The sequence below is a fragment of the Mustela erminea genome, chromosome 20 (genome assembly GCF_009829155.1).
Source record: "Mustela erminea isolate mMusErm1 chromosome 20, mMusErm1.Pri, whole genome shotgun sequence".
NCBI classification, from domain to species: domain Eukaryota; kingdom Metazoa; phylum Chordata; class Mammalia; order Carnivora; family Mustelidae; genus Mustela; species Mustela erminea.
The window spans coordinates 34,707,736-34,727,053 of NC_045633.1; the positions used below are offsets into that span (position 1 = coordinate 34,707,736).

A 19,318-nucleotide genomic window follows, 5' to 3' on the forward strand; every position below is an offset into this window, starting at 1 on the left:
TCTCCTGATATCTCCATGGTGATGTCACTCCCAGCCCCAGCCCGCGGCTACATCCAAACAATCATTTTTTTGTGTGTGTTTTGAACAGAAACACAACATCTGAACAATCCTCTTAACAGAAGGTGGGGGGGGTTGGGTTGGGTTAAACGCCCTTTTGTGAGTTAAGTAACAGGTACCTTGATCCGTTGATTGTGGAAAGATGCAGAAAAGGGGAGAGAAAAATCGCCAGGATTCCCTCCACCCAAAGCCGTCCACAGTTACCAGTACCCCCCCCCCCCCCCGTCGTTTCAAAGGTTGGGAATCTACTACATCCACAGTTTTTATCTTGTGCATTTTATTTTTCTTTATTTATTTATTTGACAGAGAGAAAGATCACAAGTAGGCAGAGAGGCAGGCAGAGAAAGAGGGGGAAGCAGGCTCCCTGCTGAGCAGAGAGCCCGATTCAGGGCTCGATCCCAGGACCCTGAGATCATGACCTGAGCCGAAGGCAGCGGCTTAACCCACTGAGCCACCCAGGTGCCCCTATCTTGTGCATTTTAAAAATTGAAGTATAATTAACAAGACAGTGTTCTATGTTAGTTTCAGGTGTCTGTGATGGGGATTTTTTTGTTTTTTTTTAAGATTTTATTGTTTTATTTGACAGAGACACAGTGAGAGGGAACACAAGCAGGAGGAGTGGGAGAGGGAGAAGCAGACTCCCTGCTGAGCAGAGAGCCTGAAGCGGGGCTCGATCCCAGGACCCCAGGATCATGACCCACACCGAAGGCAGAGGCTTGACCCACTGAGCCTCCCGGGTGCCCCGTCTTCCCATGTTATTACAGATTTCTCGTAAAAAGTAATTCAAAGTTTACAAAACATTCCTTCACTCCGATGTCCTGTTGGTCCTAAAAAATAAAGACCACAGTAAAAAGTAAACCAGAGAGGCAGCCCCAGGCCTCACCTGTGGTTGTCACCTCCCCAGGCCTCCAAGAGCTCTGCCCAGCCCCGCTGTGACTCTCAACACGCTTTTCCCATGGAAAGCGCGCCCCCCTACCCCCTTTCCTATGGGGCTGCCAGTCAGGGCCCATGTCAGCAAGAAAATGTCCAGATCAGCACTTTTGGTGGAGACAAAAGCGCTGGGTAAGAGGGCAGCTGGGAGGGCTCTGCCTCCCTGGTCCTCCCCCCTACCCGCCATCTGCCCCTCCCCAGGCCTGACGTCCTGGAAGCAGAAAACCCCAATCCCAGCTCCCACAAGACAGAAACTCTATTCTCACCTAGAAGGAGTCTGGCCGGGGTGAGATTCCCCTTTGAGGCTCCGCCCCCCAGAGTCCAGGGCAGGGGGAAGCTAGGACCTGCCTGAGCTGAATAGTAGTTAGGGCTGTCAGTAAGGGAGGGCGCTGCTGGTGGGGGCGGTCAGGGGTGGGCGGAAGGCAGGAGGGGGCGTGGATGGAACCGGACAGGACCAGGTGAGCTCAGGTACATCACAGCCGGCCAGACCCTGCACCCTGGAAAAAACCCTCCTCTCTAATTTTTTTAATTATTATTTTTTGAGCCCTGCCTCTCTCTCTCTTTTTTTTTTTTTTTTTAAAGATTTTATTTCTTTATTTGACAGTGAGAGAGAGAAAGAGAGAGATCACAGGCAGGTAGAACAGTCACAGAGGGGGACGCAGGCTCCCCACTGAGCAGAGACCCCCAATGCGGGACCCCGAGACCCTGACCTGACCCGAAACCAAGAGTCTAACCCTCAACCCACTGAGTCACCCAGGTAGCCCTCTGAGCTGCTTCTGACTGGCTCTCATCCGCTTTCCATCTTCAGAGCCCTTGTGGCCTTTGCAGGGCAGTGGCAGAACCTAGGAGGCCAGCAACCTGACAGAGCCCTGCCCTTCACTCTGTGTGTCCTCCGCTCCGATGGTTAGAGAAGACCCTGTCCGAAACCCCACGCTCACAGGAGGAGATCCAAGCTCCTAACACGTCCTCAGATGACCCGGCTCTTTTTGAAAGAAGTTCACATTTCTTTTTTTTTTTTAATTTTTTTTTTTAAGAGTAAACTTTATGCCCAGTGTGGGGTTTGAACTCATGACCCCCAAGATCAAGAGTCGATGCCTTATAGACTGCGCCGGCCAGGGGCCCCGACGTTCACGCGTGTGGAAGGCTAACCGCGTACTAAGTGCTGATTGCTCTTAGTGCTTCACGTAGATTAAGATACTTGACCTTGACAACAGCCCTAGGAAGTGGTTTGTCACCAGCTCCACTTTATAGATGGGGAAACAGGCCTAGAGAGAAGATTGCCCATCAGCGGGCAGGGGATGAAGCTGAATTCTCACTGTGGCACTGTGCCTTGTGTCTTATCTCTTACCGTCCCCCCTGGCCACCTGGATACAATTTAACTTCTTGGTTCCTGAAGGTAGCCTTTCCCACCTGGAACCCCATCCCTCCCATGAGGTTGACTCCTCCTCCAGACAGCCCTTCTCTGGGCCCATTCTAGGACCTCCTCTCCCCTTGGTCTCCAGCTCTGGCTCCACCCACCAGCTGGGGACCTCCTCCTCAGGGCTGGCGGGGGTCCAGCCTCCCTCCTCATACTTTTACCCCTTAGCAGAAGTGAACTGAAATAGTACCCCCAGTCCGTAGGTGGGGAATTCAAGAGGTGAACTCACTTCTCCAAGATTATGGGAACCAGAGCAATGGAGGGACAGTGGTGGGGATCATTCACTCTGGTGTCATTGAGTGTCCGCCCTTGGCCAGGCACTGGACTGGGTGCCTTGCGGGCTGTGAACGAGACTGCCTGGGGCCTGTCCTCCTTGGTGTCACGGTCACCGTGCAGACCACAACCTCCCCCAGCACACCCTCATTCCCCTATTTGAAGGAAAGGGAGGTGAATTTGCACTGGGGGTGGAGAGGGCTGGCAGCTGTAAACTCCGCTGATATCACAGGAGGCGGATCCCGCTCAGGGGAGGAGGGCGCAGCCGTCATCCTGATCTTGGGTACCACTTTTTCCAAAGACGAGTTGGGAACCTCATCACCCGTGCCATTTCCCCCCCGCCCGCTTTGGCCTCAGGACAGCCCGGAGAGGCCTGCAGGTCTCAGCTCGGCTACACCATCTCCTCCCCATCCCTTCCTGTCCAGTCCGAACGTCACCTCCTCTGTGGAGCCTTCCCGGAAACTCCAGGAGCCGCCCCCAGCATCCCGAGTTTCCACCTCTCCCGGGGCTCTGGGGCATCCCCGTGCGCAGAGCGAGGCCGACGGAGGCTCTTTCCGCGCCTGTAGGTGACCCGCGGCGCGGCGGGGGTGGGGGTACCCCCGACGCCCCACGACTGACGGCGGCGGGCGCAGGAGGAGGGGAGGCCGCGTTTTCCGCCCGCCCGCCCATTTGCGGCGCGGCGCGGCGGCCCGAGAAACGCGAGGCCACGTGAGCGCGCGCCTGACCCCCGCCGCGCCAGGCCCCGCCCTCCCGCGCCCGCCCCAGCGCCGGCCCCTTTTGTTCCCTCCCGGAGCCGGGCCGCTCGCTCCGCTCCCGCTCGGCTCGGCTCGGCTCGGCTCGGCTCGGCCGCGGGGCGCGCAGGCGGCGGCCGGGGCTGCTCGGTCCGCGCCTCCCGCCTTCCCGCCGCCGCCCGGGCGCGAGGCCCGGGGCCCGGAGCGCGAGCGCGGAGCCCGGGCGCGGGGAGGGGCTGCGGCCGGCGGGCAGCGGCGCGCGGGGAGGGGCCGCAGCATCCTCTTCCCCCCGCGGCGCCCCGGCCGGGAGCGGAGGAGGCCGGGCCCCGAGGCGCCCGCCGTGCAGCCCGCCGCCGGAGGGGCGCAGGTAGGAGCCGCCGGGCTCGGGGGGGGGGGTCCGGGGGAGGGGGCTCGCCGGGCAACAAAGGAGCGGGCGGTGCGGGAGGCGACGGCGGCCCGGCCGGGGCTGCAGCGGGGCGGCATTGTCGGGGCGTGGGGCGGGCGGGAGGGTCGGGGGCCGGCGGGTGGGCGTGAGCGGGAGGTGCTCCCCCGCACCCCCAACTTCCCGGTCGCCCGCCGGCGAGGAGGGGCGGCTGCCGGCGTTGGGGGGCTTCCTGGGTCGCGGGTGGGCGCGTGGACGCAGCGCCGGCTCCCTCGGCGCCCGCACCCGCAGACCCGGTTCCGCACAGCTGCCGGGGGGCGGGGGGCTGCCCGCCCCGGGCCTCAAGGGCAGCGCGGGGCGGCCGGACGCCCCAGGGCTCTCGGGGCTCCCGGACGGGGGGGGGCGGGGCGGGGGTGCCCCAGCCGGGTGGGCGCGGCCGCGCGGCCCCCTTGTCCAGACCCCCGGCTCTGGGGGAGCTCGGAGCCTCCGCTCCGCCGGCTGGGGTCGGCCGGCCCATTGCCTTCGCAAAACTTGGTTGAAGTGAAGGGTGGAGGGGTGAGGGGGAGGCTGGGGCAGGGCGGCTTCCCGCAGGGGTGCCCCCCCAGGGCTGGCGCTGGGAGCTGGTGAGGCAGCAGATTTTCTGCCCTCCCGGTAGGGAGGGGCCTTCGCCGCCGAGATGCTTCGCCCTGGCCTCCAGGGCGCGCCCGTTTGGGCCCTTCAGGCGGGGGGCTGGGCGGGGCGGGTGCCCCCTGCGCGCTGTCACCAGGCCCCAGCCCCACTCCGGGCAGGATGGGCAGGGGGGCATCTTGGGGAGGGTCACACACCCAGCCGCACATCCGCCACCTTTGATACCCCGCCGCTCCCATGTGTGTGAGAAGTAGGAGTCCAGTTTGGGGGGGGGGAATGTCCTCACCCCTGTAAGATACCCAAGGGAGGTTCATGGGGGTAGCACTGACCCAGGGCTGCAGGCAGCGGAGGGGAGTGCTGGGAAGGCCACGTGGGGCAAGACACCCCACCAGTTGTAATGTAAACAATGAGTCCTTCATTCATCTGGCTGCTGTCACCTGTCCCAGCACTGCCAGGGGCCGGCAGGTCCCTGGAACCAGCCTCGCTGCCCCAAAGGAGCACAGCCCAGCAGCACCGATGGCCCGCTGGGTGGGGGAGCTGGGAGGACACAGGAGGGACCCCTGGATGATGGGGTGGAGGAGGAAGCTGGTTAGAACCCCCAGCCACAGTTTGCTGCCAGGATGCCAAAGGGGGTTTCAGGCAGGCAAAGTCGCAGGGGCAGAGGCTTGGATTCCCAAAAGGAGGCCTGGTGGCTGTTGGGTTGGAGGAGTGGCAAAGGACTTAGGTGACTGGGGTGTGGGTTTAAAGCAGGGGAACTTCTGCTGAAGGAAGGGATGGTTTTCCCCTTCCTACTTTCGCAGATGTTCCCCCCACCCCCGCCGAGCTCCCTCCTCCATGAATGGTGAGCCCAGGCGGCACCGGCATTTGCAGGGCCTGGCGGGGGAGAGATGCTGGGGTACGGGTTCTGGGTCGCATGGGGTGGGGAGAGAGATGGTGCAGAGCTTCAAAGGCGGAGGACCTGGCGGAGGGAGGCTGGTGGTGTTTGGGATCCTGCCCCCGAGCTTGAAATCCCAAGCTAGGGGGGATTCAGCCACCCAGCAGGCCCTTTTCAGTATCTCCTGGCTTGCTTGGGTGGTTGAGTTGGGAAGCCGGCAGCCGGCAGCCTGGGTTCCAGCTCTGTTATTTATTAGCTGTGTGACCTCGGACAAGTTACTTCCTCTGGCTCAGTTTCCCTGTCCTTTAGAATGAGGGTGCTTAGGGTCTCTGCCTTTTTAGGGTCGCTGTGGGAATCTGATGGATGGATGTGTGTAAAGTGTGTGCCCAGGGATGGGGAAGGGTGCCCAGTGTTTGTTTTGCTAGTGCCCTGGGTCCAGCCTCCGTCCACAACTGTCCACAACTGCGTGGCTCGTCCCCTCCCCCGCTATTTGTGCCCCGCGGGGCAGTCCTGCCTGTTATCCAACCGCTCACACTCAACGCAGTTTCCTCCCCGGGGCTGCTCCCTCTTTTCTCGTCTGTGATGTGGGGGAAACACTCCTCTCCTGCCCTCCCCTCCCTGACCCTGCCACCCTGAAGATTGACCCCGGTCCTCTTGAAGCCACGTCTCCCACCTCTGCTTCCATGCCCAGAGTGGGGACAGCGCTCCTGACCCCGTCTTCATCGGAGCCCCTGGAACAAAATACCACAGACTGGGTGACTTAGGTCCAACAGAAATTGATTTCTTACGGTTCTAGAGGCTGGAAGTCCAAGCTCGGGGTGCCAGCTCCGATGGGGGAGGTCCTCTTCGGGCATGCAGACTTCTTGTAGTCGCATCTGGCAGAAGGGACTTGGGAGCTGTCTGGGGTCCCCTTTACGAGGGCACTGATCCCGTTCAGGACAGATGTCCCCTTCCAAAGCCCCCCCCCCGCCCCCATACCATCACGTTGGGGTTAGGTTTCAAATATGAACCTGGGGGGTGGGACACAGACATTCAGACCTGAGCGCCTGCCCTGAGGTCCTGGGGGGGGGAACTCAGCTTTTGTGTAGGTTTTTAAAACAACAGCAGCACATCCCCAAGCCCTCGCTCTGTGCCAGGAACCGTTTCCCGAGCTCTCTAAATGCTTGTATTCACAGATGCGGGAATGAGGACCCAGAGAGCTTTCCCTGGTTGCCTTTTGTGCATCCATTAAGCACCAACTGTTTTTTTCCCAGGGGAGACAGTCTACCATACTATGTACATTATCACCAGGGCTCCGTTTGGGCCATGCCTTCCTCGGACACCACCCCAGTTTGCCCAAGTCCAAGGCGGGGAGGGTCCTGACCCGTGTTTTCGGGATTCTCTGCTTTTGCAGGCTCAGGAAACTCCTTTCAGTTAGATTAAGGGAGAAGGGGAACTGGTAGAGCTAACAGTTACAGGCGGCCCCGGGGTCCTCCAGGACCCGGGATGCTGGCAGGCAGCCCCCCCTCTGGCTTGCTGCTTTCTGGACCGGGGTTTCATTTTCTCCTCCTCTCCCACTGCATCCGTCCCTGCCCCCCTCCCTGTAGGCTGGCTCTGGCTGGGTTGCCGGCTGCCCTGAGTGGTGACTATAACTGAGGCCCCAGGACCTCCTGTGGGGCCCCCCTGTTCTGGGGGTGCTAGAGAGACTGACTGGCCCAGTTTGGGTGAGGGGACCCACCCTGCCGCTCAGCTGGCGGGGGGGGGCAGCCCACGTGGGCTCCGGGGCTGGGGGCTGCGGATCCTGCCTTGGGGTGATGGTTGCCTGCTGTGTGCTGGGGGCGTGTGCTGGGGGAGGATGGGTGAATGGGGCATTGCCTCCCCTTGGATACTCGGGATCTGATGGGAGAGGCCGACCGACCCAGGCTAGTTGACTGGGTGATTTCTTGGGAGTAGCTGGAGTGCACCGGTCTGACCTGGGTTGGGGGGAAGGGATGGCGGGGGACGGCGGGGGACAGAGGGGACGTGAGCCACGGCACCTGCCGCCCCACAAGCTGTGGCACAGAAGCCGATGAGGGTCCTCCCTTCAGGACCTGGAGACCGGAGGCCCGGTTGCCAGCCCGGGACCCCGGCAACCCCACAGCCTGCCCTGTCCCCCGACTCCCGTGCGGGGCTGCGGGGTGTGTGTGTGTGTGTGTGTGTGTGTGTGTGTGTGCGTGCAGAAACAGTCATACAAAACTCATGTTTTCAGAGGAAATGATTCAAAATGATAATGAAATGTTTCCCTTCCGAGTAGGAAGCAGAGCATGTCGGGTGGCTTTCATTACGAGGCGTGGGGTTTTGTCCACGTGGCCGTGCCGTCTTCTCTGGGCAGCTCTCGGGCGTCCCTGGAGTCTGTCCCGGACTCTGTCTGCCCAGGAAAACACCCGCTCCGAGTTCACGTCCTTTTTCGCCCTCGTGGCCTCTCTGCCGTGAGGGGTTGGAATTTGAGGCTCCCCCGGGGTCCCTGTTTTTCCGGCTGGGGGGCTCCGCCTGCAGCCCACCACTCTTCCAAGTGGGGCGCGAAGCCAGACCAGCCACGAGGGAGGGAGGGAGCGACGTTCGGTGTCTGGTGGGGGGGGGGTTGCCTCCCTGTATCCTGACTCCGCTCAGGCTGTTCCCTTTCTGCTGTAGGCTGTTCCTTGCATAAACTCGTTGGTGCCTTGACCCAGCTCTTTCAGACCAGGGGCTGAGCCCAGGAGGGAGGGAGGACCTTCACCAGGGTCTGGTGCGCTCTTTGACCCCCAAAAGGGCTGGGAGGTGATTTGCCGAAGGCCGTATAAGGGGACAGAAAAGGCGCGCGAAAGTTGAGCAAGAGGAAGATCAAAAATCAAACGGAGCTGGAGGGGGCCCACTGGACCTTCTCCCGGAGGTAATTTGACTCTGAGCTTTCCAGCAGCCAGATCCGAGGAAGGAGCAGGAGTTTCGAGGGGCTGGACGGTCGCCTCGCCTTGCGTGAGCCCCGCTGTGTGTCCTGCCCAAGCCTGAGGGTTGGACAGCGGGGGCAGCCGCTGCCCCTGGAGGGTCCCTGTCCCCAGCTGAGAGCTGGGGCTCTTGTGCACAGCCAGCCCTTCCCCGGGGTCTGACCGGTCCCAGGTGTGGGTGAGAGCCCGGGAACCAGGAGCCACGCTGCTCTGTGCCCAGGAATCCCTGTCTCACGAGGGGGCATGGGGCCAGGACATGCGGCACCCCGGTTGTGTGCCCTGTCGGCCCCAGGAGTTGGCCGAGGGGTGAAGAGGGGAGAGGCATTTGGGCAGGGCGAGCGGTGGGGTGAGATGCCTCCAGGAGCCAGGAGAAGTTCAAGGAGGCGGAATGAAGACTGCTGGGGGCTGGGGCGGGAAATGAGGCCAGAGGCAGGCAGGGCCTGGGCCGGTGGGCGGGGATGTGGCAGACCGTGGCCTCGGGCTGCCCTCCTGACCTCTTGCCCAAACCTCATCCCGGGTGCCTGGAGGAGAGTCCGTCTGGGTTCTGAGAAAGTCAGGAAAGTGGTCAAGAGCTCAGGCTCTGCAGCCAGAGGGTCTGAGTTCAAATTCCACACCTGCTCGCAGTCAGCCTTGTCACCGTGGGCAAAGGATGGAGCGTTCCAGGCCTCAGTTTCCCCACCTGGAAAGTGGGTGGGCTCCTAACAGGGCTGCCGCGAAGGTCTGCTGTGCTGGTATTTGTCCAGCACTCGGACCGGCGTCTGGAGCAGAACAGACGGTGCAGGTCCGTGGCTCCCGAGCCTGGAGGAGCTCAGGGGAAGGGATGGTCTGTCCCCCCCGAACCCCCCACCCCCAGGACAGCCACACAGGGTCTGAGTGCAGCGCAGTGAAGAAGCAGGCTCTCTGTGATGGGCGTGGTGCGGACATGGGGTCCCCTTTCTCCCTGCGGTGGACCCGCCGTGGGGGGCTGCGGGTGCTCAGCACGGCCCATTAACGGTTAATGTTGCTCTTGACGGGGTCCGGCGCTGTGTGGGTTCGGGAGAGCCTCCCAGGGCGGCTGTGCCAACTGGAGCAGAAACGTGCTCTGAGAACAGACCCGAGTCTCTGCTTGATCCCCTCCAGTGATGGGAGGCTCACTGCCAGCTTCTTTGTTCGCCGGACCCACGTGTGGTTAGCATCCACTCTGTGCGCCGGCTGCTGGTTGTTGTGGAACGTTCTTCCTTTCCCGGAGACGGCTCCAAGCTGGCCAGCGAGCGCAGCGATGGCGCGTGGACGGGCTGCTGTGGGCCTCCAGCTAACCGCGGGCAGGACGAGGACGGCAGAGGAGGGCATTTCTGTTCATTCATGGTTCCTTCCTCACGCCTGTGTTCACCGCGGAGGGCCGTGTGCTGGGCGCTGTCCTAGGTACCGAGCCCGGCACTGAGCAACAGAGGCAGAGGACGGCCCTCTGGGAGCCGCTTTCAGCCAGAGGTGAGGGAGTTTACCAGCCTAGGAGAGGAAGGGCATCCTCGGCAGAGGGAACGGCGCGTGCGAGGCCCCGGCGATGTGACACGGTGTGTGGGTGGGCGGGCGTCTGTGGCATTCCGCTAGCATTTGGAGGCTGGGGGTGGCCGTTGCTTTTCTGGAAGCACTAAAAGGAAACCCTGACTGTGGGGGCTTGCTAGTGACGGATCTCACCCCTGGAGCCACCAGCTTCTGCCCCTCCCCACCCAGCACTCCCCACCCCCTGCCAACAGCCCTGGGTTGCCCTTTGGGTGCATAGATGGTGCCCCGTGGCCCCCCAGCTGGCTTGTCCCTTCTCCAGGCTCCCACATGGGCCCCAGTTTGCATTCTGTCCTGTGTCCGTGAGGGGACAGGCCCAGCTCCGTGGTCTCAGCCTCCAACCTGCCCCTCGCCTGCAGGGGAAGGCTCGGGAGGGGAGGCTGGGGTGCTGACTTGCATGCTTTGTTGAGGGAGGAAGGTGGGCGTGCTGGAGGCCGTCCAGCGAGCACAGCCCTGCTGCGTGTCAGGCTCTAGGTGCTTGAGCTCTGTGGGGCTTGGGCCTGCCCGCGGGGAGCTTGCAGGCCCCGGTGGCGGGGGGGTGGGGGTGGCAGACAGGAGCTCGCATGGGCCCCAGGGTTCGGCACCACCTCCTGGGGCTGGTGGGCGGGGGGAGACCCCAGAGGCAGGGACCACCCCTGCTTCCTCTGCTTCTGCTGCTGCCCACCCCCCAGCCTAGGTAATTAGGGAAAGAAAAAGAATATGTATATATATATATTAGAAACATATAGGTATTTCCATAAAATGTTTATATTGCCATAAAACCTTTTTATGGAACTACAGCATCTGTATAGAAAAGTGTGCATCTCCAAACGAAACGCCTGTGTAACAGAGCCCAGATCAGGAACAAGAACCAGCTGGTTCCCCAGGGCCCCTCTTGGCTTGTCCTTATAGTCAGTACCCTGACCCAAGGGGGACCCCTTCCCTGATTTCTGGCATCTTCATTTTTACTTATTTGTTTGCTTGTTTATATTTATATTGTATTATTTATTTGTCTGTTTATTTTTAAGTAGGCCCCAGGCTCAGCCCGGGGCCTTAAACTCACGACCCTAAGATCGTGACCTGAGCCGAAATCAAGAGTCAGATGCTTGGAGCGCCTGGGTGGCTCAGGGGGTTAAGCCTCTGCCTTCGGCTCAGGTCATGATCCTGGGGTCCTGGGATCAAGCCCCGCATCGGGCTCTCTGCTCAGCAGGGAGCCTGCTTCCTCCTCTCTCTCTCTGCCTGCCTCTCTGCCTACTGTGACCTTTGTCTGTCAAATAAATAAATAAAATCTTTAAAAAAAAAAAAAAAAAGAGTCAGATGCTTAACTGACTGAGCCCCACCCAGGCGCCGCTGTATTTTCACATTTTATTTATTTTATTTTTACTTTTTACTTTTACTTTTAATTTAATTTAATTTTTAAAAAGATTTTATTTATTTGACAGAGATCACAAGTAGGCAGAGAGGCAGGCAGAGAGAGAGAGGAGGAAGCAGGCTCCCTGCTGAGCAGAGAGCCCGATGTGGGGCTTGATCCCAGGACCCTGAGATCATGACCTGAGCTGGAGGCAGCGGCTTAACCCACTGAGCCACCCAGGGGCCCCATGTATTTTTATTTTTAATTGTACTTGACACATAACAGTATCCGTTTGGGGCATACGACAGTGACTTGACAAGTCTGTACGTTGTTCGGGTCGCTTCATAGTAAGTGTGATCCCGTCTTGTCGCCACGTGAGGTTCTGATGATATCACTGACTGTGGTCCCTGTGCTGTGCTTTTCGTCCCCGGGACTGACTTGTTTTATAACTACAAGTTTGTGCCTTTTTTTTTTTTTTAAAGATTTTATTTATTTATTTGACAGGCAGAGATCACAAGTAGGCAGAGAGGCAGGCAGAGAGAGAGGAGGAAGCAGGCTCCCCGCTGAGCAGAGAGCCCGATGCGGGACTCGATCCCAGGACCCTGAGATCATGACCTGAGCTGGAGGCAGCGGCTTAACCCACTGAGCCACCCAGGCGCCCCAAGTTTGTGCCTTTTCATCCCCTTCCACTGTTTTGCCCGTCGTCCCCACTGGGATGTCCCCGTTCCCCTGTGGCATCTGCCAGTCAATTGTCCTGCATTTGTGCGACTGTTTGTTAGAATTCTATTTTATTTACTTATTTTTTAAAGATTTTATTTATTCATTTGAGAGAGAATGAGCACAGGCAGGGAGAGCAGCAGGCAGGGGAGAGGGAGAAGCAGGATCCCCACTGAACAGGGAGCCCCATGGGGGACTCTATCCCAGGAGCCCGGGATTGACCTTGAGCCGAAGCCAGAGGTTAACGGACCGAGCCCCCCGGGCGCCCCTGCTTGCTGGTGTTGGGAATGCCCTCTTTCTTTGTAGGGCTTGGCCAGGTGTTTGGCTGATCTTGATTTGTTGGGCTTTTCTGTGTTCTGAGTAGGAATCCTTCGTGGTACGTAGGAATTGCGAACATACCCTTCCTATTCCGTGGTTAACTCCTGACACACGCTCTGTCTCTCCGTGTTGTCCTTTGACGTTCAGAAGCTCTTAATCTTAATCGTGTCCGTGTGTCCATCCTTTCCCTGCTTTCCAGCGCTCCCTGGGTCCTGGTTAAGCAACCTTAGCCTACCTCGGTGTCATGAAGATCTTCTCTCGGGTCTTCTGCTAAAAGCTAGATTGTTTGGCCTTTCTCGGTTAGGCGCACTGTCCCTCCCACGTGAAGTCAACGTATTAGTTTCCTTTTGCTGCTCTGACAGGTGAGCCCAAACGTGCCAGCCCCAAAACAACACAACTGTATTTTATCTTACAATCCTGGATGCCAGGAGACCGACCTGGATCATTCCAGGCTCAAGCCAGGATCCCGGCAGGGCCGTGTTCCTTTCAGAGGCTCAGGGAAGGATCTGTTTCGTGACCTTTTCCAGCTTCTAGAGGCTGCCCACATTCTTGGGCTAGGGGCCCCCTCCTCCGTCGTAAAGCCAGCAATGTCACAGCGAGTCGTTGGCGCGCCGCCCTCTCCCTGACTCTGTCCCTCCTGCTTCCCTCTTGAACTTTGAAGGACACTTGTGATCACTTCGGGTCCCTCTGGGTCATCCAGAATAATCTTCCCGTCTGGAGGTCAGCCGACTAGCATCCTTGATTCTGTCTACAGCGTTAACTCCCCTTTGCCGTGTGGACGCTCGCGTGGGGAACAGCTTCGGGGATGGGGACACGAACACCGAGAGGGGCCGTCGTTTCTACCCGTTGTAGACGGGATCATGATCTTTTACCAACCTGTGGTCCTCCGGTTGTCCCAGCATCACTTATCGTAAAGACTGTCCTTTGCTCCAGGGTATTTTTTTTTAACGATTTCATTTATTTATGAGAGAGAGTGCACAAATGGGACAGGGCATGCGCGAGGGCTAGGGAGAAGCAGACTCCCCACTGAGCAGGGAGCCCGAGGCCGGGCTGCGTCCCAGCACCCGTCAGAGATCACACCCTGAGCTGAAGGGAGACCCTTCACTGACTGGGCTCCGGAGCGTTTTTTTTAGTATCCGGTGCAAATCATGACCCTGGAGAGGAGGTGTCACTTGAACCTCACCGCCCTGGTCCCTGGCTCCGTGACTGGCAGCCTGAGCCTCCGTTTCCCATTCTGGGAGATGGGAATAAACGTGGGTCAGAGGGCAACTTGAGTCAGCCAGGGTCGGGCCCGCATCGTGGGCCGGTGGCAGGAGGGCCGCAGCTGTCCCGTCACCGGGTGTGGGTGGCCACACGGCCGGGAGCGGGTTCTGGAGCCATGGCGGTCCCCTGGTTGTAAGCGTGCCGACTCTGAGTGTGTGTGTCTCAGGCAAGGGACGTGTACTGACCTTGACTTTCCTTCCCCTCCCCAGACCCGACACGGCCCTGATCCCCTTTGCTGCGCTGAGAGACGGGACCTGAACCACCCCCAGCCTGGGGCAGGATGGCCCATCTGCAGTGTGTCCGGCTCAGGTAGGACAGACGAGACAGCCCAGGCTTTCCCGGGGCTCTGCCATCACCCAGGCCCTGGGCAGGATGGGAAGATCCTGACTTTACAAACTGGCCTTTCCAGCCCTGAACAGGGTGAGCGCGTGGGACTGGACCCCAGTTTTCTGGACTCAGCCCCTCAGGTGTCATGGAAGCTGGGGTCCACTGGGGCCCTTGGGTTGTCCTCTGCTCAGCCTCTGTGTGCCCTGCCCTCCGTGTCCATGCTGCCGGCCCACCGCGACATCTTCCCGCCTCTGCCTGCCTCTTCTTGAAGCCTCGTCGGCTGGTGGCGTTCAGGCCCCAGCTCTGCTGTGACGCTCGGGCCAGCCCCTTTCCTGGGCTGGTTCCGGATGGCTGCCAGGCCCCTAGGTACTCCCAGGGGGACTCTGGACCCCAAGCAAGCCCCGTTAGCTCCCTGTCCTTCTTGGGGCCACCAACTCCTGCCATTGGCCTGCGGCCCCATGAGTGACAGGATTGCCCGGCCTGGGCCTGCTCTGTGGGGCCCCGCTGACCGGGTGAGAGCGAAGGGCAGGTGTGGGAACGGGGCACAGGTCCCAGGTAGGGACGGGTAGGCTGGTGCCATCTCCCCGGCCATCACGGGCTTGACGGGCAGCCGGTGGGAGGCTCCCGGCTTGGACTGTCCTCTCGAGCTGGTCGAACTTGCGGGGAGGGCACCGGGTGGAAGGCCCCAGCCTGGGTCAAGAGCAGACGAAGTGAGCCTCCCTCCCGAGCAGGATGGGACAGGCAGGGAGCGCCAGGTGGGAACAGGCCCGTGGGGTAGTGGTCGCGCCCGCCTGCTGGGCTTGGGTGGGGGTGTTGGGGAGCCCTGGGCTGGCGGTCGGCCCCTGTGGGGGGTCCGCTCAGTTTGGGGCCTGCCCCCCCATTCCTCCGGTTGGTGTGCTTGGGGAGGGGAGGGACTCTGCTCCCCCCCACCCATGACTGTCTTTACAGCTTTAGAAAATTTTATTTTATTTTATTTAAATTAATGGACACAGAGTGTATCATTAGCGTCAGAGGTAGAGTTCTGTGTTTTTAAAAAAATAATTAGGAATACTTCAGGCACTCAGAAAAAGGAGTAAAGAGAACCTGATTGCCACCACGTGCGTCCTGCAGGACTTAAGAAAAAATCTTAGAAATAGGAACGGAGCCCCCGGCTACCACGCCCCAGCCCCGTTCCTACCCGAGACTCGCACCCCCCCGGCCATCGCGTGGACGCCACGATCAGCACAACTCCTGGTGCCTCCCGGGCCCCGTGGTCCAGGTTTGGACGCCGCGGCCACCAGCCCCCGCTGCCCAGCCTCCCAGGCTCCGGGTGTCACCGGGCGTTTTGACTTCTTGCCCATCTGATTGGGTGGGAAACGGGATCTCCTTGTGGCCTGGATTTGCATTTCCCTGCCGCCTGGCAGGCCCAGTGGCTGTCCGGGGGCTCCCTCTCCTCGAAAGCGGTCTGTTCTCATCCGTCTGTCCGTCCGGGGTGCCGTCTGTCTTCCTCTCTGGTCTTCGCTGTCCCCGGGGACCCTCCCAAGTGCCCCATCACTTGGCCCCCTGCATCGCCCCCCAGGGTCCCTCGGGGACCTCACACCTGGTACGCTCCAAACCGGGCTCCTTCCCCCAGCCCCCACCTTCTCCGAGGTCCCTCCCCGTCCCGCGGGGCCCCCAGGTGCCCCTTCCACACCCACACCGCCGGCCACCAGATGCCGCCCAGCACCTCTCCCCTCCCTGTCCCCTCCAGCCTCCGCCTCTGTGGTGGTTCAAGCCGCAGGGTCATGTCCCTTGTCTGTCCCAGTGGCCCCCGGGACTGCGGCCTCCCTGCCCTCACTCGCTCCAGTGCCCTTCTCAGTTCCCGGGTGACTTGGCCGACAGGTACCTCTGCTCTGTCCCACCCACTGCCGGACGCCTTCGGACTGGGAGACCTTCCCCCGCTCCGCGGTCCTCCCTCTGCATGACCCCCGCGCCCCCGACACACACACACACGTACATTTTAGCCAGTAAATCCTCAACTCTGGCTGACCCGGCAGAACCTGGCCTCTGCTTGAAGCTCGCCTGCCTGGCCCCCAGTGCCCTGGGCTCCCTGTTCTGGAACACTCCCCCAGCCCCACCCCTGCAAGGCTGCCTGGCCTGAGCCTTAGGGCTGCTGGTGAGAGCTCGGGCTGCCCCGAGGGCGCCCCATCAGCCAGCCCTCGGGCCGCAGGGCTGGGAGAGGACAGGGTAGCCTGGGCACTCTGGCTGCTGACCCCGGAGGCCAGGCGGGAGGAGGAGGACTAGCCCAGGGGGGCCCCTGATGTTGGGGGTGGCAAGCCCGGGCTTGAAGGCTGGGCTCCAGCCAGCAGCGGAGTCTTACCAGAGTGCCCCCCTCCAGCCAGAGGGGCCCGGGGCTCTGCAGTGGGGTTCCCTGTGCCCTCCTCCCGCACCCCCGGGCCCTGGCAGCAGCCGGGAGATGGGCTTTCTCCACGGCCCTGCTCGGCACCTTCCCCCCATTCCGTCGGGGCCACATACCCTGGGCCTCCGATTGGCAGAGGGTTCTTGGGCCTCATTCCCCGCTGAGCCCGCGGCCCGCCACCCCCGGGCAGCTGAAATGGAAACCCTGAAATGCAGCCCGGGTTGTCTTTGGTAAATGGCAGTTGAGGGCAGCACAAAGGGGGCCTGTTGGTCTGAATGCTGCCTGCCCTCCCCGCCCCCGCCCTGCCTGCCTCTCCTGGCCCGAGTCCCCCGGGGAGGCGGCGTGTGCCCCCCGGGCCTTCCCTTCCCTGGGGGCGTCTGTGGGCACAGAGGGGGCGCCCGTGGGGTGTGCGTGTCCGGACTCACCTGTCCGTGCTCCCCATGGGCTGCCACACTGTCACCCCATCTTACGGGCGACGCGACAGGCTCCCACCGGGCTACGGACCCACAGCCACCTTGGACCCACGTTGCCTGCAGCCTTCTCCCTCCTATCTCCTGGGCCTGCTCTTCCCCACAACGCCCAGCCAGCGTGGCCGGTGGCCAGTTTGTCACCACATCCCGGCTTTTCCCAGGAAAGCCGTTCCTTCCTCTATCCCATGAGCAGGGCTGAGTCGCGGGGGGTGATTGGCCCCAGGTCTCCTCCCCCTTTCCCTGTTCACCATTTCTTCTCTCCTCCCCTCTCCCCTTCCCTCAGCTCCCCGCCCCCTTCAGAGACTCTGGGGATGGGGGTGGGGGTGGCCGCTGGCCTCTCCTGCCCAGCCCTCCCCACCCCGGCAGTGGCGGTGGGCCGGAGTCCAGAGTGAGTGCACCGGCTCCTCCGGTCTCCTTTGTCAGCGAGGCACGCGGGCGCTCTCCGCAGAGGCCAGGGGTCTCGCAAATGTTAGTCCCGGCCCAGGCTGGCCAGCCTAGGGAGGCAGGGGAGGGCCGGGCCCGGGGCTGGGCCCAGCACAGCGGCTGAGCAAGCAGCGTGTGAGGTTGGGTGCCTTCCTGGGCTTTCCATGCCCCTCCCGAGACAGCTCCTGGCTCCTCAGGGCTCAGGAGGTTGAGTGAGGCCCCATTCCTGCAAGGCCTGGCAGAGGCCCTCATCCTGGAGGCCGCTGGGCTCTTCGGGGTCCCGGAGGGAGCAGGGCAACTCCGGAGTCCTCCCCAGGGAGGAGTGTCCTCGAGATTTGCGGCTTTGGAGGCCTTTGTCCTCTGGGCAATGGCAGGTGTGCCCTCACACGGGGTTTCCGGATCTCGGGCTCTGGGCCAGGTCCTGTGCTGGGCTGGGTTCTCAGAGAAGCTGGGGCCCCGGCTGGGGTTGCCCGCGGGCTCCCGGGAGGCGAGATGATAAATGAGAACAGTATCATCTCTCCTCGGCTAAGCGTGCCAGCCTGAGGTCTCTGTGGGCCAGAGGTCTGGGAAGACTTCATGGAGGAGGAGGCGTGGGGCTGGGTTATCATGTAGGTGGTCGGAAGAGTGAAGCAGGCAGGAGCAGAGGCACCGGTGGGGTCTGGCAGGCGGGGGTTGTCAGGTGAGTAGTGAGGGAATTCCGGGCCGCCCGTGGCAGTGCTGGCTGGGGAGACTCTGATGCTAGGGTCGCTGTTACAATGCCTGGTGCGTGGGGCGGGCAGGGGCCACAGGGCTGCAGGGGGAGATGAGGGGGCCTTGAAGGCCGGCAACTAACTCCTACGGAGAGCCTTCGAGGGCTTTGTTTTTTATGTGATCTTCAGAAGTTAGGATTTAGCTTACAGACCATGAAATTCACCCCTTTTAAATACGGTGTGGTGACACATTTGATATCTAGTATAGATGTCAGTTGTGGGGCCATTACAGTTTGATTTGGGAACACTTCTGCCTTCTGGAAAGTTCTCTCATGCCTGTTTCTGGTCAGTCCCAGCCCCCACCCCCAGGCAACCCCCGACTGCCTTCTTTTTGCGTAGGTTTGAGATTTCCTATAAATAAGAGTCATGCAGTATGGAGTCTTTTGTGTTTGCTTTCTTGTAGTTAGTGTAACGTTGTTTGTTTGTTTTTTTTTTAAGGTTTTATTTATTTGAAAAAAAAAAAAAGATTTTATTTATTTGATAGAGAGAGAAAGAGCGCACAAGTAGGCAGAGAGGCAGGCAGAGAGAGAGGAGGAAGCAGGCTCCCTGACGAGCAGAGAGCCCAATACGGGGCTCGATCCCAGGACCCTGAGATCATGACCTGAGCTGAAGGCAGAGGCTTAACCCACTGAGCCACCCAGGCGCCCCAGCTTTTTTTTTTTTTTTTTAAAGACTGTATATTTGAGAGAGGGAGAGATGGAGACTGTGAGTGGGAGAAGGGGCAGAGGGGGAAGCAGGCTCCCCACTGAGCAGGGATTCCCCCCCCCCCCGCGGGATTTGATCCCAGGACCCTGGGATCATGACCTGAGCCGAAGGCAGACAGTTAACCAACTGAGGCCCCCAGGTGCCCCGTGATTAGAGTTCTTTATGTGTTCTGGATATAAGTCTTTTATTAGGTGTATGATTTGTAATGTTTTTCCCTGGGGGGGGTTTAGGCAGAGAGGGACCCCAAAAGGCATGGGGAAAGGGCTCCTTGCATTAGGATTTCCTGGGTCCGAGGGCCCCTCTGCTAAGCTGCTGGGGCAGGAAGCCATTTAGCCCTTGGGGAGGGGAATTCGCAAGCTCCCTTGCCCCCTGCTGGCTCAGCAAGTCTTTTGGGCTTTTGAGGGGAGGCCAGCAAGTCCTAACCAAACCAGAGAGTGATGTCTGCAACCACAGTCACTTCCCTGGGGAGTGAGCTCGCTGGAGGGCCAGTTTCTGGGGGACAGGGAGCCCCTCATCTACCCGCCGATGGAGCGACTCCCGGTCTCGGAATTCCGGGGGCGTCAGGGTTGTCCATCGGAGGAGTGAGATGTTGGGTTTGGAAGGCTCTAGGACCAGGCCAAGGCTGGCAACCATGTCCCATGTCCCTGTTGGCTCACCTGGGTGTTTATGCATCTCCCCATGTGCCTTGGGGGTTAGCTGTCTCTGCTCTCAGGGCCGGCAGCCCAGTTGGTCCCATTGGCTGTGCTAACATGGAGTCACCGGGTCAGCTTGCTCATGTGACCGCCATTCGGAGGGCCCTTGGCAGACCCCTGCCGTGAGCCTTGTGGGTGGGCTTCTGTATTAGTCACAACTTTCTGGGTTGCAAGCGAC

At 60.6% G+C, this 19,318-nt stretch overlaps 1 protein-coding gene and 1 long non-coding RNA gene across 4 annotated transcripts in view; one reads left to right on the plus strand and one right to left on the minus strand.

Moving 5' to 3' along the window:
- Window positions 1–725: 725 nt before the first annotated feature.
- LOC116580759 lies at window positions 726–3,220 on the minus strand. Its single transcript, XR_004281775.1, has 4 exons — window positions 3,115–3,220; window positions 1,741–1,992; window positions 1,254–1,484; window positions 726–884 (listed from the first exon to the last, which is right to left on the minus strand). It is a non-coding gene; the product is annotated as an uncharacterized LOC116580759 (long non-coding RNA).
- CLIP2 (CAP-Gly domain containing linker protein 2) overlaps window positions 3,127–19,318 on the plus strand; it is a 66,281-nt gene continuing 50,089 nt past the window's right edge. Inside the window, exons 1-2 of one of the 3 annotated variants that reach the window (XM_032327436.1) lie at window positions 3,127–3,239; window positions 13,607–13,706. The gene's annotated coding sequence lies outside the window, so the exon portion shown is untranslated. Of the gene's footprint in view, window positions 3,240–3,490; window positions 3,776–13,606; window positions 13,707–19,318 lie in introns of those variants that run through there. The other 2 variants (XM_032327435.1, XM_032327437.1) reach the window with 2 other exon arrangements.